Source organism: Pezoporus flaviventris, unplaced genomic scaffold (genome assembly GCF_033815535.1).
Source record: "Pezoporus flaviventris isolate CSIRO_AGI_PZ_B2104156 unplaced genomic scaffold, CSIRO_AGI_Pfla_v1 ptg000030l, whole genome shotgun sequence".
NCBI classification, from domain to species: Eukaryota; Metazoa; Chordata; class Aves; order Psittaciformes; family Psittacidae; genus Pezoporus; species Pezoporus flaviventris.
This window is the reverse complement of record NW_026892578.1, coordinates 11,583,591-11,610,581: the sequence shown is the minus strand read 5'-3', so window position 1 is coordinate 11,610,581 and position 26,991 is coordinate 11,583,591. Positions and strand designations below refer to the sequence as shown.

General features: G+C 39.7%; 1 protein-coding gene and 1 long non-coding RNA gene across 2 annotated transcripts in view; both read left to right on the top strand.

Moving 5' to 3' along the window:
• ARHGAP6 (Rho GTPase activating protein 6) overlaps window positions 1–26,991 on the top strand; it is a 325,484-nt gene that overhangs the window by 15,278 nt on the left and 283,215 nt on the right. The window lies entirely within an intron of this gene.
• Window positions 18,630–19,873, top strand: LOC133272624 (uncharacterized). The gene is made up of 3 exons (XR_009744494.1): window positions 18,630–18,834; window positions 19,475–19,573; window positions 19,704–19,873. It is a non-coding gene; the product is annotated as an uncharacterized LOC133272624 (long non-coding RNA).

Sequence of the window (26,991 nt, the reverse complement as noted above, 5' to 3'; positions counted from 1 at the left end):
TGGTGAAGTGCTCTAATTTGCTTTGCAAGCCTTAATGAATGCTGGAATGGAACCCTGAGGAGGGAATTTGTGAATTGCTTCTTTATATTAGCACACCGCCTGTGAGGGGTAGGTGCCCGGGAGAGCCAGCCTTTAAGTGGTTGATGAGAGGAAGGGAAAGAGTTTAGGAACACATTAAGGGAAAACGAAATTAGAGATGCTCTGAGGTGGCTGATATTATGAACTGTAGGGGAATTACTTAATTCTTGTGACATTTTTGCCTGTAAAATATATATATATTTAATACATATATTGTTTCTTTCTGGACTTGCACATAATGTTTGCTCTGTTATTTTTTGCATGGAAAAAAATATTCTTTGTGTCTGTTTCTTCCTCTTCCATGAAACATTGCCACGTGGAAAAATGTTAGTTTTGCCATTTCACAACAATCTAAGTACATCTGGAGTCTAAGTTACTAAAAAGCTGCATGTTACTTATACAAAATTTCAATGTGCAATGCCAAGGAAAAGAAAAATCACGTAAAATGTACTGTTTCTTAGTAATGTACATCTCTGTTGTAAGTCAAGGTTTTATTGTCCATCTCTTTCTTTGTTCTGTCAGCAAACATCTCCCAGCTATGAAATGTGGTTTCCTGGAGATGAGACACTGCAAAGCAGGGTGGGTGAGAGCTGAGTCTCCTCAGACATGTGTTTGAGTGCTCAGTGTGGTGAGCCAGGGGGATACTGCTTTACATTCCAGCACAGCCCCTCCACAGTTGCCTATGCCACCACAGCAGGGACCTCCGTGCTGGATTCACACGATGCTAGGTGCCCCTACCGAACTCCTCCAAATTCCTTTTACTGAGGAGCTTCCAGAACAAGGAGGCCTGTGAGCTGTTGTGAGATCAAATTGCCTCTGGAGATCAAATTGCCTCTGGAGAGAACTGGAGGGCTTCTGCATTTACTTCAGAGTGAGGAATTGGTGATTTACGCTCAACTGGCACAACTCAATGTGTAGAAAAGGATCTAACATAGTGAATTTGGAAGAAATGAAGAATATTTTTTTTTCCGTGCATTGTATTAGGATAACTCTGGAAATACTCTGTTTCTGGTTTTGCTTTTGTTCTTCCCAGCTTTTTAGGAAATATTTGAACTAAAAGAGTTGAGGCAGTGCTCAAGACCATTGAGGGAGAAATTAATTTACCCAGTCTGAAAAAGGATCAGCTGCAGATTTTACTGCAGTGACTAAGAAAGCTTTTGCTCTTTCCTTCTTCCTCCCCTGGTACTATGGAATGGGGTTCATCCATTCTGTAAAATAGAGTATTCGCAGCTTAGGTGCTTCTTAGAGTATCTCTTGGCTTCCTCCCAAAGAGCGGGACAGAAGCAGTGGGCAGATAATCACTTGGTCCTTAGGAGCTGCCTGGGGTGGCTCACTGACGCACCTGCAAGGGGCAAGGCTTGAAAAATCAGAGCTGCAGATAAACCTGTGGATTTGGTGGCTAACCTATGCAGGAGCATAGGAAGAATCTGCTGAGGACTAGGTCTCTGTGTCAAATGTCCCTACGGAGTAGGGCAGTGGGGTTAGGTGGGATTTGGCAAGTGCTGCTGGGTGTTTCCCTGATGGGGGAAGAGGATACAGCATTAGTTATTTCTGGATACTGCACAGCCTAGAGAAATTATATTTAGCTGTTAGATAACTGGTTTAAACTGGGATTATGCCCAAATTAGGGATGACACAGTAAAGTTGAGTGATAAGAGTGTCTGTTGTTTCTTCCCTGACTAGAGGGGGTTGTGGGACAGAAAAGGGCATCTGACAGCAGGAAAATCCACACAGAATCCAAAGGATTTCTATAGCAGCCCTGCACCACTAGTCACTTTAAGTTGCAGAGGTGATTTTTACATTACCATAGTGTCTTGGTACCCTATTTTTAGGTTAGGACATCACAGCACAAGATGCTATGTAACCACCAGAGATATTTTGTTTTTCTTTCCAGAAATTTTATAAAAGAGACAAGAGATAGACACAGTTGCACCCAGAATTGTACAGAGGCTGTGAGAATGGGACTAGTTAGGGAGGGATATGTTTAATGTTTGATGCATTTGAAAGCTACATAGAAAAGGCGACATCATCAAAGCCAAATAGTGTTTGCAGAGCTTGACGGATGAATATAAGCAAAGCATCATTGTGTTGGAAAGAGAAGGAAAGAGAATGCCAGAGCCATTGAGAAGATAGACGTCTGCATAGGATTTCAGGCTGGGGTTTGTATTGAAAAGGGTATAAAGCTAATTTCTTTCAGCTCCTGGCTGGAAGTAGGTGATAGGAGGAACACTGCATGTACTGATCTTTGCTATCTTCCTGTCTTCCTTTCCATAGGCATTGGATTTTCCCTGTCTAGAGAGTATGTCTAGATGCACAGTGCAGCGTTGTGTAAAGATCTCTGTCTAAGCTGAGAAGCTGATGTGTTGTAGGGCTGCTGCCCTCAGTCTGCTGAGGTCCCAGAGTGGTGCAGCTGTGGACTAAGTGACTAAGCTAAGAAATCTGATAAAACCTAATAAACTGTTGAGAAGAGGGTGCCAGGTGCTGGGAAGCAGCAGTATTAATAAATGAAAAGTAAATCAATTTACGTATCAGTTTACTTTTATCTTTACAGTGTGTTTCATTAGTACCTGCTATACCTTACTAGAGTACTCAGTCATGTTTGTAGTGTGAAGGGAGTTTGACACTCTTTACATGTGAGCGTACCCAAAGAGGAAGCATAAAACCAAGTTCAGATGTTGCCCCTTTAGTGATACCTCACCACTCCACTTGACTCCTGCCCTTGTCTGGCTCTCTGACAGCCCCTTGCCTGGGGCAGTTTTACTCCCTTTCCCAAGAGGTGTGTTATGATCTTCTTTCCCAATCCCCATGAGCAGTGGTGTTGTTGAGCATGGACAGATGGTGCACTTCAGTTACGAGACAGCTGTGGTAACTCTGAAGGTACCAGCCCTTGCAGCGTATTACTGAAGTGGCTGGACAAGAGTGGGATTCTGCCCCTTCAGCTCGCAAAGCAGTCATCATAGTCAGAAAGAGAGGGAGTTACGTGTATGGTTTTAATACACGAATTTAAACTCTAGGCAGAAACACCTTTTTTGTTTGTTTGTTTTTTCTTTTAAAGAAGCAAAAAGAAAGTCTTGGCAAACAATGCCAGTAGGTTAAGTAATTCCTTTTGTTTGAAAATTGTTCAGTTTATTCCAAGGACCTTTTGCAATGTTTTCTTTGCACGTTAAATGTCTTAATGGAGAGCTGGCATCTTGCTGTGAATTATTAACACTTACCTAACAGATGTTTATATATGTTTGCCTTGAAACTTAGCTCTGGAATTCTTTCTGAAAGCACTCAATTTTCGAGCCTGTGCTTTGATAAAGGTGCAAATGAGGTAGGAGAAAGTGGTAGTTGTTTCTACATAACAGTTGTGCTGAGCCTCCTCCTTGTGTTGCTAACCAGGACCTTCTGAGTTTCTCGCCTGTTATGACCACTTTACTTCTGAACTGTTACTTTGGCAGCAGCAGTGATTGTAAGCTTTCTAAATACTTTCTTTTATTATTTCTCTATGAGAAATGCAAACCGACCTTCAACCACAGGCAGTATTCTGGACTGCTTCATTGCCTTGGGCCCTGTTCCTGCCCAGACCCAGTACAACCAGGGCACAGCTTTTGTCTTCTTTAGCGCCTCAGCTCCCTATAAGGAGAAGTGTACCCTGAAGCATGACACCATCTTTTGTTTGGATGGGTGTCTTCATGTTCTCCATTCAATACTTTCTGGAGACAGACTGTCAAGCTTCCACCTTGTATAATGATTAATAATGTCTCACAAGGAAGTTGCTGGGTATTATAGCCAAGGTTGCATGGTACAGTTCTGATCCTGGTGCCCTCCAGAACTGTATCATCCTCCCCAAACCAGGGATTACTTCTGTGAGAACTTGATGTGATGGAAGGGAAACTTACTTCAGTAAAAATTGGTTTTGCAGTGTCCACTTTTTAGCGCTGGAATAAAAAAAGAGAAAAAAGTGCAACAAAACTGCCAAAAGCTGAAGAGCCATTCTCCACTTAAGAGGCTAAATCTCTTACTTGTAAATGCAAGTTCAGGAATGCGACTTGAATTATTGGTGACCTTGTCACTTGAGAAGAGGAATTATCATCTTTTGTCCTGGAATATGAGTATTTCTGTGCCTTGATTAGATCTTTGTATGGGGAGTTGAGAGTGGAGCAGGCAACTTCTAATCCAGGGTTCAGTATTTCAGCCTTGTTAGGGCACCGATGGCTTTCACAGAAGTCCTTGCCCTGGTAGTTAGCCATTACCAAGAGTCATCTAATGATTTACCTTTCTCTGAATAACCATCTCACAAAAAGACAGCACAAAGGCAGATGCAGTGAAGCCTGCCCTGATAGGTCTATATTTGTAGTGTTGGAAGCAAATACACAGAAGTCTTCCCTGTGTAGCAGTTGCAGCTTAAGGGACAGTTCTGCACACCTAAGGCTTAGCCACTACAAAGTTACTCTGCTGTACTGGTGACAAAACAGCTGAACATGCATTGGACATGTCGTTGGGCATGTTCTTGGACCCATGGCCCTGGCCCTGTGGGATGCTCTGTGTCCATGCGCTCTCTGAAGGGCCCATATGCTCTGTGTGCTGTCTCACCTATGGGACCTGGCTTGAAAGTCTCTTCATCAGAGTGTAAGGGACCCAGTTTGCTGCTTCTCCACCCTTTGCCCCAGCTGAGTTGTAAGAGTGTCCTTTGTGTGGTGTCAGAATGAGGAGGAGGTGGCAGAACTTTGCTTCTAAAATAGCTTATTTCACTGAAAGAGCGGAAGTGACCATTTCTGGACAATGAAGAAAGTAGTGGGTTTGAAATTAAGGAAACGAGAATACGCTTTAAGCATTAAGACATGTAAAAGCACTTTTCACACCCCTTGTCATAAATCTGTGCAATGCCATTAATAGGACAAGAAAAACAATACTCTTCTGGCAATACTTAATATATAAGATTTTAAATCTTTTATTTTAAAATCTTTTAATCTTAAATGGAAATTACCAAGGTGAATCTTAGAATTAACTCTATATGTCTGTAATCTTAATTGTTGAATCTCTTTAAATTACTTGAAAAAGAACGTTTTCAATTTTAAAAGAATACAGTTGGCTCTCCTTTAAGGCATGTATATCAGCTTTTGATTGATTTCTGATCCTGGGCTCCAAGTTTGCTCATAGAACCTGGTCACATGCAGAATTAATTAATATTTATGGTGCCTTTATCTTGCTAGAATATGCCAGACTTCAAAGTGCCATGCTGTGATTGTTTTGCAAAAATGCAAGGCACTAGTCTGAAAGAGAAATATGCCTAGCCAGAAAATCAGAGACCTTTGTAGCAAGTTCTGCTATTTATTTATTTATTTTTAAACAAAGAGATTGGTATGGTTGATGAACATGAAGGTTTATCAAGCAGTCTACTGATTTTAATTGGCATGGTTTCTTTACTGGTGGTGATCTTATTCAAAACATGTCTTAACATCTTCTGGAATCAATTAAATATTACTTTGCAAATGGTATGGTGTTTCAACAGATGTGTAAACACCATGCTCCTTCTAACAGGAAAAGGTCACAAATAAGTCAGCTTTAAAATTAGGGTTGGTCATGTAATGCTCGTGAAAGAAATATGGTCTTTTATACTGGAAAAATAGAGGGTATCCTGGTTCCTATTCTGGAACTGAAGCAATATAATTTTTTGTCAGGGAATCACAACACATGGTCAATTTTTAATGCATGTGTTTATTTTAATAAAAGTAATATTCAGTCAAATAAGATACAGTGTGATTTTGTCAGTCAGGACTCTGCTGTGGACTCCACTTGACTGTATTTATTTCTGTCTGTGATTGGGGTTTGTTTTTCAGTTAATTTGCCTTCCCGTAGTAGGGAGGACTGTATTTACTAGGGCTTACCATGCCTAATCTAACATGAACACCTGCTGAGAAGCTGTAATACAATGTCAACTGTGGCGGTGAGATAAGGACCCGACTTGTTTTCACTTGACACTGTTTCATATTTACTGTATTTCTTTAAAAAACATTTTGGATATTTTGGGTTTGGTATGCATATTTGTTTAAGTTGTCCCATCAATCACCACTATGTTTTACTTCCATATGTCCCTACATGAATCTCTTGATAATCTTTTGTGTAAGATGGGATCTGCCTCTTTCCAGACTTCCTACATACACAGGCTTCTTTGATTTTGAGACTTCTTTCACTTCACGGTTTTTTGTTCTTTAGGTAACTCAGTACTTTGTGGTTTAGATAGAGCTTCATAGAGAGACTTGTTCATGCTGTAAGAAGAGCAAGAAACATTTCATTTAGGTAGTGTGTATTTTGTGACTTAATCAGTAGAGTGAATGGGAAAGAAATGCTGAATGTGTACGATTATTGTCATATCTGTTATGCTGTTTGCAAGTGGCAAATTAACACATAAATACATCACTCATTTTGATGCTTTCATATAAATACAATTTCATCTCTGTATGCAGAGATCAGATCCAAATACACAGGTGAAAAGGTAAGATTTAAAAGAACTACACCCATATAACATCACAATTATATTTCTTGCACATGTGTATGTTCCTGTATAGTTTCATGCATGAATAATTTATGTACATTCAAATAAAGAGCAGAATGTTTCCCACATTTAGCTTTGAGAGGCCAAATGGTATGTGTGAAAACTGGACAAAAATAAAGATTCAATATTGGCCTCACATTTGAGGAAGCTGTAGAGCATAATGTTTTTCTCCAAAGTCCTCTTTATGTTTAGTAAATTAGCTTCAGATCTTCCTATCCAGTGCCATTCTAGCATAGAAGGAGGATCTTCAGCTTACCAAGTACTGACCAGCAAACGAAGACATGCACATGGTAAGTGCCACTTTTGAACAGGGGTGTGCTAGGGGCTGATCCTCCTCTGCTAAGATGCAGAAGCCACGTGAACAGGTTGAATATTGCTTTCCTTGTGCATGACTCTTCCCTTCATGTAGAAGTGAAGAGGCAGGGGAGCAGGAGGAGCAGGTCTGGTGCAAACCCAGGTCCTGCTTCCAGGCAGGGACAAGAACCAGTTGGACACAAGGGCAGAGCAGAGCTCCTGAATCTGTTAGTGAAGATGTACTCCACGGAGATGATTTAGCTGAAGATTTAGATTGGCTGCCTCTCTTAAATCCTTAGGGCTCTTCTGGGTATTAGGAAGAAAGCACTATATAATGGTTTTATCATGTGACTTTCACAGGTGCTTTTCATTTTTGCATGCGATTGCATATCCACTGTTTGTTCCCGCAACAGCATTAATATGTTCAGAGTTACAGAAGGAAATGTGTAGGGCATCATGCTAGAGAAAATCTGGGTGACTGTGTAATTGATGACTTCTTCCCACTTGAGTTTAGAGTCAAAGTTATACAAGCAACTTTATCATCAAAAGTTTCAGGTCTGATATCTACATTTTACAAGTATATTTACATTACAGATTTTGTGTTCCTGGTGGCCTCTCAAATGGGATTGCACTTATCAACTGTCAAAATGCTAAGAATGAAAGAGAAGGATTTTTTTTTTTTTTTTTTTTTAATTTAGGCTGGCCCATCCAGGTCAGAATTCTGGGAATGCTCCAAAAATTAGCAGTTTCTTTGTTACATTTCTGTATATGTGTGGAAATCTGCAATTGTTGCAGTTGCCTTTTTTTTTTTTCTTGTTTTGTTTGGCTTTGTTAATGGGGAACTGCAAATGAAGTTATTAAACCCCCACCCACTTAATTACAGTCTGTATAAACATGTGTCTTGAGAAGGCCAGAGCTCTTTTATTTGTAACCTGAAAAATTTTCAGTCTCTGTTCAGTGCCTTCAGTATCTTCTTTTCACTCTGCTTCAGATTATTTGGGTCTATTATTGGGGTCTGCTCCATTAAGATAATTTAAAATGGGGCTTTGAGCAGCCTAGTCTAGTGGAAGGTGTCCCAGGTTTTGGCAGCGGGGTTGGAACTAGATGATCTTTAAGGGTCCTTCCAACCCAAACCATTCTGTGATTCTATGATCTGAAAATGCTTCATGGTTCTCCGGCTAATGATAGCAGCAGGTGAGGTGTCGTCTCCTATTCCCCTTCCTCAGTTTCCCTGTTGGGTTTAAGAGCTCATATGAATTGGGGCTCAAGTATTTTTGTGAAAATGCATTCACCCATAACCCTTTAAAATGGGGTTAATTTCTTTAGGATAATATAACTCTGGGTTGCAAACAGCCTTCAGGACAGACTCCAGAGAAAATGCAGCTAATTTTAATTGACTGGGGGCTCTCAGCAAAAAGCTTTTGCAAGGCTTTCTTGCCCATCATGGGTAGGTAAACAGCCAAACTTTGCCTCATAACATTGCTAAAATAAATGGTAACTGTAGCTGCAGACATGTGCTGTGGTTATTCAGACAAACAAAATTCCTTCTAACCAAGGAAAAGAGAGGAAAGAGGTCACTGGGAACCATCACCAAACCTGTAAAATTTATCTGTAAAATAAAGAGAAAGGTGTGAATTGCATCTGTGATTTCATTGAATAATTACAGTAAGAGAAAAAAAATAACATATTCAGTTGTGGTTTTTTTTCTGCTCAGATGCTTCTGGCATTCTCAAAGCTTGTTATTCGATTTTTTTTTGGGAGGAATTTCCCTGGTGTGAAAGGTGTCCTATGCTGTCTGTAGCTGAGTTACAACTCCTTGTTTGCTTCTTGTCTGGGTCTTCAGTTACATTTTTAAAGTTTCTTTCTCATAGTTATTTGTACTGTAAGATTGATTTGTATTGATTGATAGCTATTCCATGTGTTGAGTATCAGTGGCAATATGGCATGTGGACAGAACTGCTTTTACATGAAATTAGACTGCAAAACACACTAGTGTGTGTGTGTTCAGCCTACCTCAGGTATACCAGATGTTTAAAAAAACGAGCCATGCTTTGCCTCTACAGCTAGGGAAATTACTAACGTCAAAAATCCTGGACTGTATATGGAGGTAGTCTGAATGGATTGTCCTTTATTTCCATTTCTTTCAGATTTTAGAGCTATAGCAGCCTCTTCTGCCAAGTTTTTATAGATGTGAGCAGGAAGGAGGGGGAGGACCCTTTCTTCCAATCAATTCTTCAGTCAGTTCTTTAGCCTTAAAATGAACTAGTTCTTGAACTGGGCCAAACTGAAGAAAGTGCTCTTTAGTCTCAGCAAAATAGTTCGTGATTGAGCAAACCACTTTGCTGGTTTACCACTTTCATGCATCCTACAGGTGCTTAATCAGTTTGTTCTCCAGTTGAGTGGTTTAACTTTCTTGTAAACTTCATCAGCAGATGTGTACTGTTTGAATTTAATATCAATTGTTTTAATACAAGGAGAAAAGATCATAGTACAGAAGATTTTCACATTCTGAAAGCTTGTTTATTTTTTTAGGCTAAAAATGTCATACACTGTAGCTGAGTTATAACCACTTGTCTGTTTGTCTAAATAGTTTTGTTTAGAAATAAAATAACTAAAGAGCATAGTTATTCATCTTGTCAGTCACTTTTTACATGTCTGTTGTTCAGAATCCCTGGATGCAAACCATACCTGGCCTTCATTATTTCTGGTCTTTCTCATCTTCAGCTATCAACAGTATGTTTCAGGAAAGAGTAAGTATGGGTGTTATTTTGCTAACGTCCTTCCACTATAAAGATGGACTGCAAAAGATGAAAAGAAATCATACAGCTTTTGTGTTATTTTCCTTATTTTTGTATTGTCCCTTCTTGTACCTGTTTGGCTTCCTTTTATTCCAAAATGTCTCTTCCAGCGCATGACTAGAAGCACTGTAAACTTAAGATGTGATCTTAGAGCAAATGAACCACAACTGTGCTCATACCTGAGCCACCTGTGAAGTAAGATGGGTGGGAAATGAAATCCTGATGTGCTGCTTCCTGGGGACTAGTTGTGTGAATGTGGGTGTCCTGTATGCTCAGAGTGTACTGTGTCCCCTAAGTCCTTCTGAGACAGCCGGCACTGGGCTAAGGAGGGCATCGCTCTCTTTCATGTCCCAAAAATGAAGGAACAGTGAATCTGGGTGCTGGAAAGTATAGATACAACTTTTGTCTACACATCCCATAAGACCATACCCTGTGTGCTCAGGAGGATTCAAGTTAATGAACTCGTCATTCCTGTGCTCACCCAGCAAGAGGTCACAGTTGTCTGTATATGGAACAACTGGAAATGAAGGAAAAAATTTCTCTTGTTGTTTTTGGACTGATACTGGAAAATGAAAGAAGGCTTTTCTTTGTTTTAAGCAAGAGCTTTGCACAATCTGCTTTTGGCTACTAAGGAAAGTGTACTCCTTTTAGTATTTCACTCTTCTAAATAATAAGCATACTTGAATGATGTGTTTAGCATCGCAGCCCTTCTGAGTCGGGAGTATGATCAGCTCTTGGCTTATTTTCCCATGTAGTTTGGTCCCCAGTTTGGCTAGAGCAGCACATTTTCACAGTATGTGTATAGAGTTATGTATTTATTTTTGTCATAATTTTTCTTTGGCATATTATATGCTGTCATTTGATACTACAATTTTATATTCTTTCCTTCCCTTCTCCCCTGCCCCTACAGTGGTTTTGATATCTACCAAAGATGCTCTATGGCTGTTTGCAGGTATTTACCTTTTTCACAACTCCTGTTCAGTATGGTTTATATTTTCTTCCAGATTGTTGTGTTATGCTTTCAGGTCATTAATCTCTACATTCCCTTCCCAGGGAGGCCGTGGCAAATCAGACCTTGGAGGTCTCCTGGAATTTTCTTTAGCAGAGTCCAAGGTCATGAGGCTGAATGCATTGTTTGAATATTCATCCAGCAAGACCTTTGGATATGCAGCAACTGAACTCAGCTGAGCACTGCTGCTTGCAGCAGTCATGTACAGCCTTGTTTATTTAACCCAGGCTGTACTTTAAAGAGGTTTTGGTTACAGGCGTATTTGGAATCCTATATAGATCGCAGCAGCACTGACGTCCTTACATTATGTTGGAGTGTCTTTGTTGCTGTTGAACAAAAAGAGAGGCTCTTTTCTTTTCACGTAGTTACATAATTAATGAGTTATTCTAAGGGCTTTTAGATCTTATTATTTGGGGATATTTTGAGTGAAGTTACACAAGGTCAGCATTTCAGAAAAAAGTGAAACTACATTTTATAGCTGAGGGAATAACATGCGTTACCAGTCCTGGTAGAATTTAAGTGTAGATAAAAATGTCTGTAGTTCTTCTGATTTCAGGAGGAGCTTCCTCCCAAAAATGCTGGGCTAAAGACTGTTTTCCAGGTTCTGCCATTGCACAACTTTAGGAATTGCCAGGGTGTGAACTTTGCCAAACTGCAGACAAGTGATTTTGATAACACTGCAGGCAGTTTCCCTGTGGCTATTTTGATCCTTGTGACAGAAAGGAAAATGGTAAAAATCACATGTGTTTCCACTTAAATTTCTTCTGGGATGACATGAGCAGTTATAAAGCTAGTTCACAAATATTCACGGGGAAAAAGAAATAGAAACAATAACAAACTGGGGTAGAGAGCTGGAGGCAAAGGGTTAGGATAGCTTCATCCTAAGCTTGGTGTCTGAGCAGACCCTGCTGTGGAAAGTGGGAACATCTAGCAGGAGTTAGGTCTCCAGGGAGATTTATTGTAGGATGTATTGGGAATGGTCATTCTACCTTTCATACATATTAGAAGATTGTTTCTTTAAAACTATGCATAAATGGAAGAAATCTGCCGGTACTGCAGTGTTTAGCACTGCATTCTCTCAGGGGCTTTTAAGAAGGAGGTGCTTAGAGCAGGCTTGGTGGATACCTATAGGTCTGTGGGGTGCAGCATCCTTGTGTGTAAAGCTGGGACGTTTTGGGATGTCAGAGAAAGAAATAGGGGTTTTGCAGCTCACGTGTGATCACGTAGTCTTTCCAGCTTGCCAGGATGGAGAAGTCCTCATCGCAGCTGATCATGGCCTACTCCAACTGGTGTGGCAGTGCTTCAAGCAGACAGCAAAGCTGCTTTTGAGACCCACATTTGTTAAGTCTCAGTTGGCCACGTTAGCTTCCAGTACTGTTCTCTTTTAACACAGCTATTTCTGCTGGAAAAGTGCCAGAATACACCAGGTAGCAGCCACGCCAGCTGTCCAGGGCAGGCGTTAATCTCCAGTCAAAGGAAGATGACAGGCAGCCAGGGCAGGCCAGGGGCCATAACCTTTGCAGTGCAGTCAGCTGGCACTGCAGAGTGATACACAGCCAAATACCTCAGCAAGGGGGAGGCATTTAATACCCACTGTGCTTTTATTTCTCATTATATGTACCAAATACGTTATCTTTAAGTTATGAGATGAGAAGGTTTTATGCTAGCTAGAAGACTCATACTATTGCAGTTCAGTTTGTAATATCCATGAATTCTGCATGTGATATAGTAGGAATAGTTGCAATATAACTGTAGTCTCCACTGCAACCATTTGAAACATTTTGAAGGTTATGGCCAAAAGTACTAAGAAATGCAGTGTTTGGACATCACTGTTAAGTGAGTGCACACCACTCAAGAAGCTCTGCATTAGTCAGACCATGTGCCATAGATTCAGTCATTCTGGCTCTGGCTGTGGCTAATGTTCAGTGCTGTAGAAGATGAAAAATTCATAATGCAAGTGTGTGTGCCTGTGTGAATACAATTACAGAAGGAATTAATACAGAGTAACTTCAAAGAGCACTCTCCACCAAGCAGAAAATCACAGTTTAGCCCGTGGAGTCTTTTGACCCAAGATGTTTGTCCGTGTTGCCTTACAGGGCACAGTTTGTTTTCTTCAGTGTACACAAGTGTAAATGATGCAACCCCAATTTCAGATACTCAGCTAGCCATGACACACAGCCCTGAGAAACGCTTGTTATTCTTTGGCTTCGCTCTTCTTTTTACTTCTTATTTATTCAAACAGATTACATTCCCATTTGGATAGGATTAGCTGTGGTTTGAAAGTATTGCTGTGGTTTGTCCTGTGAACATGAGTGTAGTATTCAGCTGAGCAATGTCTGTTTCATGACCTGAAACATCTCGGATAGAGCAGACAGTACTGTCAGCATTTGTATCTAACTAGATTTCCTGTTGTATAAAGACATGAGGCACTTTTGGGGACTTCTTATGAACTTTGCCATGGGGAGAACTCAGAATTTGAGGTTGTCTTCACACCTTTTCTAGGAAACAGATGCATTTTTTTTCTCCCTCACTGCTGAGCTTCTGATTAACATTAATGGATGTATCCAGACCAGGCTAAAATAGTAAGTGCTCAACGTTTTGCTGTGATGAGGCACATGAGAACATCATGTGGCATGACTTGCATGCGTGCACATGTCCCCAGCCCATGCCACTGCTTATATGGCCCAATGAGGCCCATATACAGCTGTTTTTTCAATAATCAGTAAGGTGACTTTGCCCTCAAGCAATTTAACTTTGCTTTTTTTAGGATTAAAAATAACTAGGTATGTGCAAATGAATGTGATTCACATTTAATGCTTTTTTTTTGCCATTTGGTGTGGCAAATCCCAATTTTCTGAAAGAGGCAGGATTATGCAGTTTGGCATCCAAATTTATTTTTCAAAATGTGAAACAAGGCATTTCATCCTCTGTGAATAGCTGTGTTACTGCTAAGGACATGAGGTATTTTTCCTAATTTCATTTGAGAGTTTTATTTTGGATACAAGTAATTTTGTTAGTGTTGGAAACCCATGCACAATAACATAACTCTGATGTTAAAGAACTGAAACTCTAATTGACTGGCCTTATGTCTCTAAAGGCAGAGTGCAGCATAAATAAGAAGATACAAGCCATACATGGTGAAAAGCTTACTCTCGGATTTTAAGCTCCTGAGCTAAACTACTGAAAATTTGTACTGGGAACCAATCTCAGCATGAGTGCATGCCATTATTTTAGCAGGAAACACATGGAGGTTTATCCTCTGTAGTGAGGTATTGTTAAAACATGGTGTAACTGCTTTATGCTATGTGTGTGGGTTTTTTTAGCACAAATTAAAATGTACCTTGATTCAAATTGAAGTAAAATAAAATCTGGTTATATTCTACATTCATTATATATTGACAGAGTTTAAAAATGGTGTGCAAATTAGACTAAGCTCAATAGCAATCTCTTCCTCTCTCTTTCACCCTTGGGAAGCACCGTTCCACCTCTCAAAGAAGACTTGTGCCCATCTCAGACCATGTCATTGCTAAGGAAGACTTATAGTACATGCACTACTGTTCTTCTGGGCTGGATGTCACGTGGTGCAGGTTTGTGCCATTAGGCAGGGGTTAGACCCTATTTCTCACATTTGTTTCAGTGGCTTTAATAGAGGACATCAGAGAACTCTTACCTTCAGATAAGCATGACTTGTAAGGGAAATGTCTGGGGAAAGAAGTTTCTATCCTTGTTCCGAAGCACAAACTCAGGAAGAAAAGGAGTTCTTTTTGCCACTTCTGTTTTGTGAAGTAGCAGCCAAAGATACAACAAGGGGACAGCTTGTAAACCTGGATTACAGGTGTGCATCTTCAGTCACATAAACTCAGGTAGATCTCAGTTCTTTTACTAACTCTGTTTCCCTAACTTATGTTTTTAAGTTATGGCTTAGACTTCATTCCATAATACCTGAGTATCTACAGCCTTAAATGTGAGATGACTGTACTTGTTTACAGTGCTTTATACTGTGCATTAGTAAGAGGGCTACCTCTAGGAATCTGTTATATTTTTGATGTTCCAGTTCAGTCTATCTCTCATCTAAGAGTGATTCTCACAAGAAGAAACTTGTGGCTGGTGTTGAATACCACAACCAGTGCAGAATTCAGCAGCAGGAACATGAAAATGTTGGTATGGTGTCTCCTCTTTGCATTCCCATGAGTTTGGCCTTTCTGCCGTAGCTGAATATTCTTTGCTGTTTTCAGATTTATGCTTGTGACAGAGACTGATTTGATCTGCTTTATCCCATCAAGTCCTGGAGTTCCTGCTCTATAGATGAAAGTCAGGTTGGATGGTCCTTTGGGCCTGATGTAAAGCTATCTGTAGTCAAGGAAAGTCTTCAGTGAACTTTGTGTCAAACCTTTTTTCATGAGCTGGACCTACACCAAAGAACCCCCATTCCCACAAGAAATTAGCGCCATCTCAAAACTCTGTGTTCGCAGCTGACTTCAGCTCCTGTAGTATAGCTTATCTCATCCATCATAAAACTGAGAGCCAAAATGTACTACTTTTTCAGGATGAACCTAACAGAGGAGAATTTGTTCTTTTTTTCCTATTTTGAGACTTCCTATTTTTATACTGCAATGAAAAGCAGTACCTAGTACTTCACAGTGAACCTCTGATTTCTAAATGCAGTTCACTCTCAGGGTCCAGGGGTTGGAAACTTGTTATTCATTTTGATTTTTCCTAGACTTTTCCAGTCCCTTTGAGCCAGTGAATAAATTTTCCTTGTATTTTCTTGCCTATAATATGTCCTCCTTGCACTCCACAGCTGAAATGGTTTCTCAGAGGGCAGGAAACAGTTTTCCCAAATGTGTATTTGTAGCATTTTCTTGATAAGGATGGACTCTTGAACGTTTCCTAGTTACCTATATATAGATTTAAAGAAAACCCTAGAGTTAGTTCAATTTCTTGTTTTATCCATGCTATTCTTTAGCAGCATTCAGATATACACAATCAAGATGGTAAAACTGTTTTTTACAAGAAACCAACATCAAAAGAAGGGTGATTCTTTGATAACTTTTTGAGATACTAAAAAAGGGGTCTGTAAGCTTTTTAGCAGCATAAAGCAAGCCAGTGCCTTTTCATATTGCAAGTTGCTGTGTGAAGAGATGTAAAGCCTCCTGTAGTCATTAGGATTCCTCAGATGGATTCAGGGATATCATGCAGAGCCACAAAAAGCCTTTTATGATTAAGGCTGCTATCTGGTGATACAGTATTCTGAAGAACTGTTTGATGCTTTCCAGCAACACTTTACATTTTAATCTATACCAATTATTTTTAAAAATACATTTTGAATGTCTGGTAGCATTTCAAGAGACTGTACAAGGGTGAGTGGGTGCAGCATCTGACAGCCAAATATAGGTGAGGCTGCTGCAGCTCTGTGTCCCCAGGTCCAGCATCTTATCTGCAGTGGATATATATGCTCATTATATATATGTGTGCCTGTGTGCGTGCATATGCATGGTTATATACACGCATGGATCGACACAGACAGAGGACTCATAGCAGTCACACAATTATGAGTGGCATAGGTACCCTCCTCTCTGGCTGTTTAAGATTAAAGTCAAATATATGCATCTATATGGCACATCTGTAAAGACGTATATACAGCATAGGTATGTGCATGCATGCTTTCAGCCCCTGAGCTCGCTGCAGCTGCAGGCACCTCAACCACATGGACTTCTCTGCCCACAGTCCAGCTCCAGCTGCTGCACTCGGAACCCTACACACACAAGTGCAGGCAGCATAGGCTACCCACAGGGATGATTCCCTCCTGTGATGGTTTGGGGAGTGATGAATGGGCCCCCCTTGTGTCTGTGGTAATCAGTTGTTAATGAGCCACCCTAATGAGGAAGCTCTGTGCTGAGCTGTATGTCTTGACTGACATGTTCCTATCTTAGTCCAGAGGAGGGCCACGAGGATGATCAGGGGACTGGAGCACCTCCCATATGAAGGCAGGCTGAGAAAGTTGGGGCTGTTCAGCCTGGAGAAGAGAAGGCTGCGTGGAGACCTCATAGCAGCCTTCCAGTATCTGAAGGAGGCCTATAGGGATGCTGGGGAGGGACTCTTCATTAGGGACTGTAGTGACAGGAGAAGGGGTAACGGGTTCAAACTTAAACCGGGGAAGTTTGGGTTAGATATAAAGAAGAGGTTATTTACTGTGAGGGTGATGAGGCACTGAAACAGGCTGCCCAAAGAAGTGGTAAATGCTCCATCCCTGGCAGTGTTCAAGGCCAGGTTAGACAGGGCCTTGAGCAACTTGATTTAGTGGGAAGTGTCCCTGCCTATGGCAGGCAGGTTGAAACTTAAGATCCTCTCCAACCCAAACCATTCTATAATTCTATTTCCAAACTGGTGGGATGGGCACCAAATCAATTATACATGGGTGAAGTGGCACCTAAAGTTTAGGTGTACAGTGTGTTAATTTCCATGAAGGCCCTGTTGAATATTTGTTAGAACACTGTTTATCTTTTTTTTTCTGGAAAGCTGAGGGAAAACGGGATGTCTTTTGATTATCGAGTTCTGGGATTTTTTTGTGCTGTCCTCACACTGCTCAGGGGGACTTCTCTGTAGAGACAGATAGCTTATGTAAAACTATAGCCAAAGCCTAGTACCCCTGTGGCAGATTGCTGGGAGGCTTTCAGGAAGGCTCTGAACTCTTCAGTGGAAAACAAAGAGAGCGAGGAGTTTTCCCTGGAAAGATGACTCGGTACCCTGGAAAGAAGGAGGTGTGTGTCATATTACACTGAGTCAGCTTTATCACACAGAAGATTTAACAATAAAAGCATGTTTACCCAAAACAGATTTACGGGAATGGAATGAAGTCACTAAAAAAGTTAAAATCACAAAACTTATTAGAAAAAGCTTATTAGAAATTCTGAGCTTAGGATCCGGTTTTAGAACTTGAAGCATTTAACATTTGGTTCAAATTAAAGCACAAGCCCCTAGGCTGAATCTCTGACTAAAACTGAACAAGAGGATAAAAGATGGGCTGACCTTTTCATATGAAAAGACATGATTCTTTTTTCATTTAGGGTGAAATTAGAAGGGCCTTCTGTCCAAAATAGAATGAAGTTAGTTGATCCAAGGTGATCTTTTCAGTTCATTGCACTAGTTCGTTGTCCTGTAGGATGGAACAGCTCTGAGCCAGAATTGTGGAGATTACATCATGAGAAAGGACTATTGGTTCATGCTTAGTAAGATTGTCCTGAGCTGCAAGCCATTAAGCTACTTGTATTTCAGAAATCAACATTTAGACTGAAACAGTAAGCCAGTCTCAAAATTAGAACAGTTTTCATTCCATAACAATGGAAGTGCTTGCAGATGTGTGAAATACCAACCACCTGTTGCACTGACATAACTGTTGTCCTCACATTTGATGTACCTAAATACTTTCTGCAGCCTAGATGTGTGAACCTGTGATTGTAAATATTGAAGGTTGGTTGACTCGTGATAGCTGTGGATGTTCACGGTCTTGATCCATGGAAATAAAATAATTCAAGTAGTTTGTTCCACCTGCTGGCTTTTGCTGTAGGTGTTGGCTGTGCACTGACACCAGAAGAATTGCTGTTAGCGAGGGGAGAATTAGTCTCTTGGCTTCAGTGCTTGCTTGACTGACTTTTCTCAACCATTCTTTTTCCTTGTCTTTGAGAACTGTCTTTTATGAGCCTCAGCTGAACTTAAAGCTCTGATGTCCTGGGTGGGACCCTCAGGCCTGTTCAGCTTTCCTTTTAAACTGCAAGGAGGCTTCCCAGTGACTACTGTGTTGATAGCGTTTTTTAAAAACCTGTAAGGATTTATTTATTTCTTACTGTAGAAAACACTGGATTGAAATGAAGAAGCAGGAACTTGGCCTTTTTTAAGGGCCAAATAATGATTTTTTTATCCTATTGTTGAATGGGCTTTGGCAGTTAGTAATCAATATTTACTACCTTTTGAATATTTGTGGGATGCTTCACTAGATACAGAACAATTAATTGTTTCTAGCATTGGTGCTTGCTTAATCATTTTTGATGGCAGCTGGAGAGGAATATGAATGTTCTCCTGGGTAATGGTTAAGCTTCACGGACCTATCAAATCTGGTAAGACTCCAAAAATGTGTAAAAACTCTGTTTAGTAAATTAAGATGAGAAACTATAATTAGGTGTTGTTTGTAGTTCAAGCATGATGTCATATTTGGCATATTGCTACAGAAAAACTCCTAGCTCATGGCTCAGTTCTGTTCTTTCTCAAGTCGGTGTCTTCAGTGTCTGCTCTTGAGGCTGCCTGTCTCTCTTAAAGAGGAATGGTTCATGTGATACCAGCTTTTTAGAAGCTGATTCAGGGTTATCGCCGTCATGGGAAGAGAGGCAGGAGGTGCTGCTTGGAACTGGTCATGACTGCATGATTTCCAGCCGCCTTATCCTTACATAAAACTGATTAAACAGCTTTAACTTTTTATGCTGGCATAAAATCCTCTAAGGCCATTCCAGCTTGACAGCCCTGGTCTTCGTGGGAGAGGCACACAGAACTTGCTCCAGCATTTTTTGATGCCTTTTCCCACCCTTCTATTTATACTGCTAAATAACTGTAGCAATTTGGGGTTAAAAAAAAGGCTTGAGGAAGAATAATATCACAACAAAAACATATGTTTGGAACTCTAAAGCATCACAGGAAACAATGTTCTTCCAGCTTACATGAAGTTGCAGTATATTAACAGCCCTTTTGTATCATCTTTTCCAGTCTTGCCTTTTCACACAATAAGCATGGGAGCTGCTGAATTTTGGAGCAACTGCATTAACTAAAAGTCACTATAATTGTGGAGGAATAATTTGATCTGTAGTAAGTCTCTTTTCAGTTACCTGAAGCTTTCCTGAATATTTATTTGGATAAAGTTTTGAATCTATCAAAAGCTTGAAAGCCTCCTGTATATTGTGACTATTTAAATTTAATTTGCTTTTGCTATAATCAGATACAAGCAAATCTGTTCATTGGAAAGGCAAGTATAAGGAAAGAGGAATTCCGTTCTTCATACAGTCGAAGAAACATCCTTTCAAACCAGACATGTCATCAGGTCATGAGGACAATCTTACTAGTTTTGTTAAATTGTTTCCCTGTTTCGGGGTTCTTTGGCCAAGTATGCGTAAGTGCTTAACAAGAATACTGCAGGGTTTGTAGTTAAAGGTAAAACACATCATTGTCATGACTTCTTTTTAATGTTCTGTTTGCTACCTGAAGCATCCTCCTTACCTTCACAGAAATGTTTTGCTTTTGCAAATGTGGAGTTTTATTCACTTACGAGGTTGAAAAGGATGCAGTAGCTCAAAGGGCAGAGCAGGCTATATATGCTATTGGAGTAGCAGCAGATTTAAAGCCTGGTAACTTGTGCTTTAATAGGACTGTAAAAGAAAAGTTCATAATATTAGAAAATAAGCACTTCCCCATTCCCAAAGGAGTTGTACATCATATGTGTAGACCTGATGTATTCTGAGAGAAGGAATTTCACACCATTATTGTATGAGGCACAGCAGGAGAAATATTAAAGTAGATAAAGAAGAGATAAATAGAAAATTAGATATTACAGAGGTGAAATTTATATTTACAGGCATTCACTCTACATTAAAGGTAGATTTCGTGAATGAAGATGCATAGCTTTATAGGCAAATGAACAGAAGAGGCAGCCCAATGAATTGCCCCATTGCCTTCATTAGGGCAGTGAGGAACCAGGATATTGTCAATACATAGACAATATGGCTGATGTTGTTGTGTCTCAACCTGAGATGGCTCCTGCAAGACCAGCTGGGTTGTCCCTCGTGTGCTTTGTGGCATTCCCAGGCAGAGGAGCACTGTGCCAAGAACTTGGACCAGCCTTTTGGGCTGCAGAGGTTATGTGTGGACCTTTGTCTTACTGGTGCCCACTGCAGATTGAATAGTCTGGCTGGAGATCTGACTAAAGAGATAAATACAAACCTTCTCTGAACAGTATGATTTACAGAACACACTTGACAGCCTAGCTTTATGGAAGGCTTTTATTGACATTCACTTAAGAAACAGCATTATTCCTTTGTGGTTTTACAACTCATAAGTAATGACATGATGTTGGACTATTCTGCTTAAAGCCTTTAGACCATAATGGCAGAGTATGTGTTGTGTGTGTAATGTTGTTTTTCTATGGGTTTGTCAAAACTCTTAACAGGTGTTCTTACCCCTTTTCTAGAAATCATTACTGTATTGTAGTATGCCATAAATAGTGAAAGTGAAACAAATGTTCATCTCCTGAGTGCCTGTAAACGTTCTGCCACAAATATTCAGCTTAGCCTGGCAAATAGTCCTTATGTGACTTTTGCTGTACGTTCTATTTCTTTTCACTTAGAGTGTAACACTTAGTTAACTCTTTCTGTGAAATCTAATCTAATTTTAAAATGTCCAGTTTTCAGAGCTATGCAGAAAGTAACAGCACATGAAGTCCTACTCCACCTCTCAGCATCCGTATCTCTGCCCTGGATGGTAAGCATCATGTGTTGGAAGGAATGCACCAAGGCAGCTAACAAATGTCACCACTTCATATACACAAATGTGTTTTATAAATAAATAAGCAGATTTTAAAAGTACACTAGTTGTTGCTTTAAAAAACAACTTTCCTCATAAAAACTTTTGAAGCTAAACAGGAGGAGAGGTGAGAAATGTTCTTTGTAGGATTGTGCTCACACTAACGTTATGGTGTTTAATGATAGTTGTCCAAATACAACAGGTGGTTTTCTGTGTGTAAGTGATCTTAGTTTCTAAATAGTGTAGATACTTCAGTGGAGAAAATGAAATATGAAAACTGTAATGTAAATATTTTAAATCTCAAAAGCATGTTGCTCTTGCTATCTAATATAATATTACATATATATGTATATATACATTTCTGAATGCGCTGTCAGGTGCTTTAAGCTAATGTTTCCTGAGACTTTGTGAGAGACAAGCTGGCAGCTGTCTGAGCCTGCTCAGTGCTCTGCTTCACATCCTTCCAGATCAGAAGGCACTGGGATTTATTTTCCTCTACCTTCCCCAGGTGCTAAGGCAACAAAGAAAGGACAGACAGTGGCAATGCTGAAGGACACTTGTGCACCAAAATTCCTGCAGTAACTAATGAATCTGCTGGGGATTGATCACATTTCTTAGTATTAAATAAACCCAGAAATTTATAGTGGAAGTTAAGAAACCATTTGTTTTATGACCCAGCAGGAATTTTGTTTTGTTGCTCTCCTACCAAATACCCAATAAGGTGATCAAGAAAATGGTTCCTGGACCTCTGCTGACTTCTAATAACATTGTTCTTCATAGTGGCTGGAAGCAGCTTTGTGTTTGTTACTGACACCTGCTTAGTCCAAAATAATTGTGAAAATCAGTAGCCTACAGAGCATGTTACTAGCTTTAAAGTACAACTCCCCACCACCAGGCTGCATATCTACAGAAGGCATTTTGTGAAATTCACTGTCTTAACTTCTTCTTAAGCACCTTATAAATGAACCCCAAGTATGCCAAGCTGTTACAGGCTGACAAAGCTTTGAATTTTGCCTGCTTCCAAAGAGAATATTATGCCAGAAGTATATCTTTCTCCCTTTTCCCTTTCTTTTAAGCTGAGGTGCGGTAGAAGTTGCCTAAGACTATTTCATAGTGCTTCAGGCAAATAGTCACATAGTCCAAGTTTCAGTAGGTTATAATAAATAATTGAATAAAAAAAATACCTAGAAATGTGATAATTACAGGTTATTTTTCCTCCTGAACTTTGATTCTTATATGTTTGTGATGGTGTATTTGTATAAAGTAGTTTAAAAATGACAGTAGCATCTCCTCACCTTATTCTTGGTGCATTTGTTTCTGGTAGTATCTGCTGGCCTCTGCTAATGAAAGAAGTTTGTGCTGCCCTTGTTCTTTTTGTGCCAGCGCTGTAGAGTTAGCTGATACAAACCAGGGAATTTAATTTATGTCTAGCACAATGGTGAACTGAAGTTTTTGTAGTTTGCCTTAATTTTCACAATGTTCAGTCTGCTTCCATTTTCTAAAAACTTTTGGATGGCTATTCTTTACTGCCATTTCATGGTATGTATTGTGAAAGCAGAAGGGGTCTGTTTTCCTACTCCACTGACTCCCACGGTATTGTTCAGACATCATGAAGAGGAAGGTTGCTTCCTATAAAGGACTATCCAAGTGCCAGAGATGTCCTCACTGGACTACAAACTTCGTAACTGCATCACCTGGAAAGCACTTTTGACTAACCTGGGGGGATTTAACTGAACTTGAGATTTCTTTGGCTAATTGAATACATGATGGTGAAAACCTGTAGTGATTATTGCATGATGGATACCAGGGAAATTTTTTTATACTTATGTTAGATGAGGGCAGTTAATTTGGTGAAATGCGATCTCCTTTGCCACCTTTCTCTCACTTTGTTTGCTTCATCTGAGCATGTATATAATTGTTACAGTTTTGCTCCTCCACATCTTTCAACATTGAAACTGGGGTGGCAGGAAATCCAGCTGAGGAACTGTTGTTATTTTTGTTCGTCATACAGAGTTTATATTTTAAAAACAAATAAAGCTATTTTTATAAAAGGGCAACAACGCGTGTGAACATAACGTAGAAAAATCACAGAGGAGACATCAAATCCTTAAATGTTAAATAATCTACTTTACAAAGTAGGAGAGTTATGCCAATTCCCATCCTATCTGGGACTTTTCTGCAGTGAGACTTTTGAAGACTAGGATGAGTGTTTCACAATAGACTGGCAATAGTCAGCAGTATATATTTCTGCTTTAGTATTTTTCTTTTTTTTTCAAATGCAGATACAGAAGAAACTTTCCCTACGTGTTCTTGAGATTAATTTCTGCTCTATTCCAGAATAATGTATTAGACATTAAGGCAAGAACAGAACGTGATGATCCATGATGACTTCCAGTGAGACCAACCATTCCTGTATCTACCCCAGCATTTACTGTCTGAAATAAAACAACTTGTGATTTATTGTTTTTTAAGTGACAGATTAAGTGCATTAAAAGCAAATGAACACTTACACTAATTTGTTAGGATATGTTGGCTCCAGATGTCAGATACAAAAAGTGTTTGAAAATATTATTTCTTTTTTCCCTGATCATATTCACACTGAATAGTAAACATGTTACTGTGGACTGGATGAAACCTTAACTCAATGTTTGATGTATCTTTGTCATAGTAAAAGTAAGAAGGGCATTATAAGAACAGCTGAAAGCCTGAGAGCCTCTGCTCCCCAGAATCATGCCCTTTGGCCTGACATAGAGGTTTAACTTTGAAGCAGAAGAGGTATACCGTGTTGTCTGGTAGCCATTCCTGGGATGGGAAGATGGTATGTTAAAAACACAAGTGGTCAAAGGAAGAGCATTAGGAAACCAAGCACAAAATCAGAACAAGTAGTAGGAACAAGATTGGTGGAGAAAAAATGCGGGTGAGGAGTTGTTCAGGCTAAGTGTTGGCAGGATAGGGCTGGAAACTGTTACCAAAGAAACTATCTTTTTGTTGATTGAGTTGGGTAGAAGGGAAAAAGACATTGCATGCTTTTTGTAAAATGGTTGGGCTTTATCAGTCAAATGATCAACAGCACTGCGGTTTCCTTTTCTGATACGATCTGCAAAAGCAGGATTTTTGCTTTATGGTCCAGAAATGCATAAATGCTTATATGTACTATGTGCACGTCTTTAAGCATACATGTAATTTACATTTTTGGTACAGCAAATTAACTAGATGGAGTTAGTAGTGAAGGTCAAAATCTAATAAGGTTATCTGCTTCAGCATAAGGTGTTTCATTTTAGTACTAAAATGGTAAAGCAGGGCTAGGCTTGTAAGCCAATACAGGTGAAAAAATAATGAATACATTTTGTACTGATTGGCTGAGTTCATCTTCCTCAGATTACCTTGGCTCCAAAAATAAAATAACTATTGACCTACTTCTAAAAATATACAGGATCAGGCAATACCTTAATTCTGATTTCTTTTGTACTGTCCTGGTTGCAGCTGGGATAGAGTTAATTTTCTTCCTAGTAGCTGTGTTTTGGATTTAGTATGACATTAATGTTGATAACACACGGATGTTTTAGTTGTTCCTAAGTAGTGCTTACCCTGGTCAAGGACATTTAAGTCTCATGCTTTGCCAGTGAGGAGGGGCACAAGAAGCCAGGAGGAAGGAGAGAAAGGACACCTGACACAAACTAGCCAAAGGGGTATTCCATACCACAGAATGTCATGCCCAGTATAGAAACCCAGGGGGTTCTCAGAAGGGACAGATCACTGCTCAGGTCAGGCTGGGTATCAGTCAGTAGGTGGTAAGCAACTGTATTGTGCATCACTTGTCTTTCTTGGGATTTATTCCTCTCTCTTTTTTCATTTTATTGTTCCCCTCTCCCCTTTTTTTTTTTCATTTCAGTTATTAAACTGACCGTATCTCAACCCACGGGTTTTACCTGTTTCCAATTCTCCTCCCATCCCACCATGACAGGGATTGAGCGAGTGGCTGTGTGGTACTTAGTTGTCACATGGGGTGAAACCATGACATGTTCAAACTTTGAAATGCTATCACTTGCAGCTGGCAAATATGTGCTGGCAGGGAACAGTGCCATTGTGAAATGATGCAGACTGAAAAAAATCACCTGCTTGTCCTAGGATGAGTGCCATTGTTGTCTGACAGAAATATCAGGCTGGTCTCCCAGCCTCTGAATAAGATGCAGATGTTTCCAATGGGGGAGGAATTTACCTATGTAGCATAGGGGACGATGTAGCAAGAGGTGACAGTGTTTTGCATGTGACTGCTTGTGTCCAAGCATAGGATTTTTTTTTTTTTTTTCCTTTTCTCTAAATGCAAACCCACAATCTGGTAAATATTAGAAGATTGCTCATGTACTGGAAAAGATTCAGGGCAGCTGTTTGTTTTGGCTGATTCAATTTTAAAATTAATATTCCTAAAAAAATAATAGAAAAATATATGTAGAATATTGCACCTTTGGTTGGTATTTATGTTAGAGTGCACTAAGTTCTCATTAACGTTATCATCATCATTTACATAGTAGTTGGGCATCTAGTCAAAACAATGTATTCTTTCAAATAACTAGTCTTGTGCCTGGAATATTTCAGCAATGTGTGACATTGGCTTTCCTTATTGCCCTTGTCTTGCTCCTTTTTTTTTTTTTGCTTGGGCATTAGCTTTGTGAACTGGGTCCAATATTTGAATCCAATTGTTGGATCATTTCTTTCCCAGTTATTGCCCCCAGTCTTTTCTGCACAATCCTATTTGATGCCTATATTGAAACTGGGCTGCAGTTAATCTTCCAGGGTGAACCTACTGGAAAGGAAAATTGAGCAGATTGATGGTTTCCCCTTTTTTAGTCTTTACATCCTTTTGGATCCCAGCTTGAAGGTGAGAGAGCAAATGCAAAATATGCATCATTTTATGATAAACGTGGTCCTCATAAAATGAAATACTGCAACCTGTAGAGGAGAGGTAGAGGTAATCTCTTGCAGTCTCTAAATGACTTTGCCCTGCTTCAGCAAGCTGCTACCAATAGCCAGTTTGTTCTGTAGGATATTTGCTAGATGCTTTTTATTCCCTCTGTGAACAATCCGTTCCTGCCCTCCATGGGTGTGAGAAGGTTTATGGGCCCTGCCCTGTTACCTTGCCTTCCCTTTGAACTTGGCTCCTCAGATGAAATCTGGACCTTCTTGTAGACCTCATTCCTTTCATATTTGTTTAATTTCATGCTAAATTGACTGTCTTCCTGCTCTGGGTTTTGCTTTGATGTTTCTCATAATTCCTTAATTTAGTACATTTTAGTGTATCTGTCCATGTTTCTTTCCTGTGTATATAATGTCAAATAGAGAAGAAAATCCAGGATGATATAAAGAAAAGCTTTATCAGCATTAGCACAGGGACAGTTCTGTTATTTCTGGGCAAAGGCCACAAATGAGTTATTCAAGACATGATAAATGAAGTGGAGACTATTGTAAGAAACTTCTCTATCATGCATAGCCCACATAAATCACCATATGGATAGAGGAATACTTCCAAGAATTTTAAATTTTTATTGTGACTAGAATAAATTAAAAATATAAATATAAGTTTATTAGAACAATCAAATTGATTTAACAAGTCGGTGGTTTTTAGAGTGGTTTAGGTCTGATGGAGTCTTACCAAAGACAGGCTCTAGGAGGTGCTTGACTAGATAGGATTGCTGCTAAGTCCTCTGAGGACC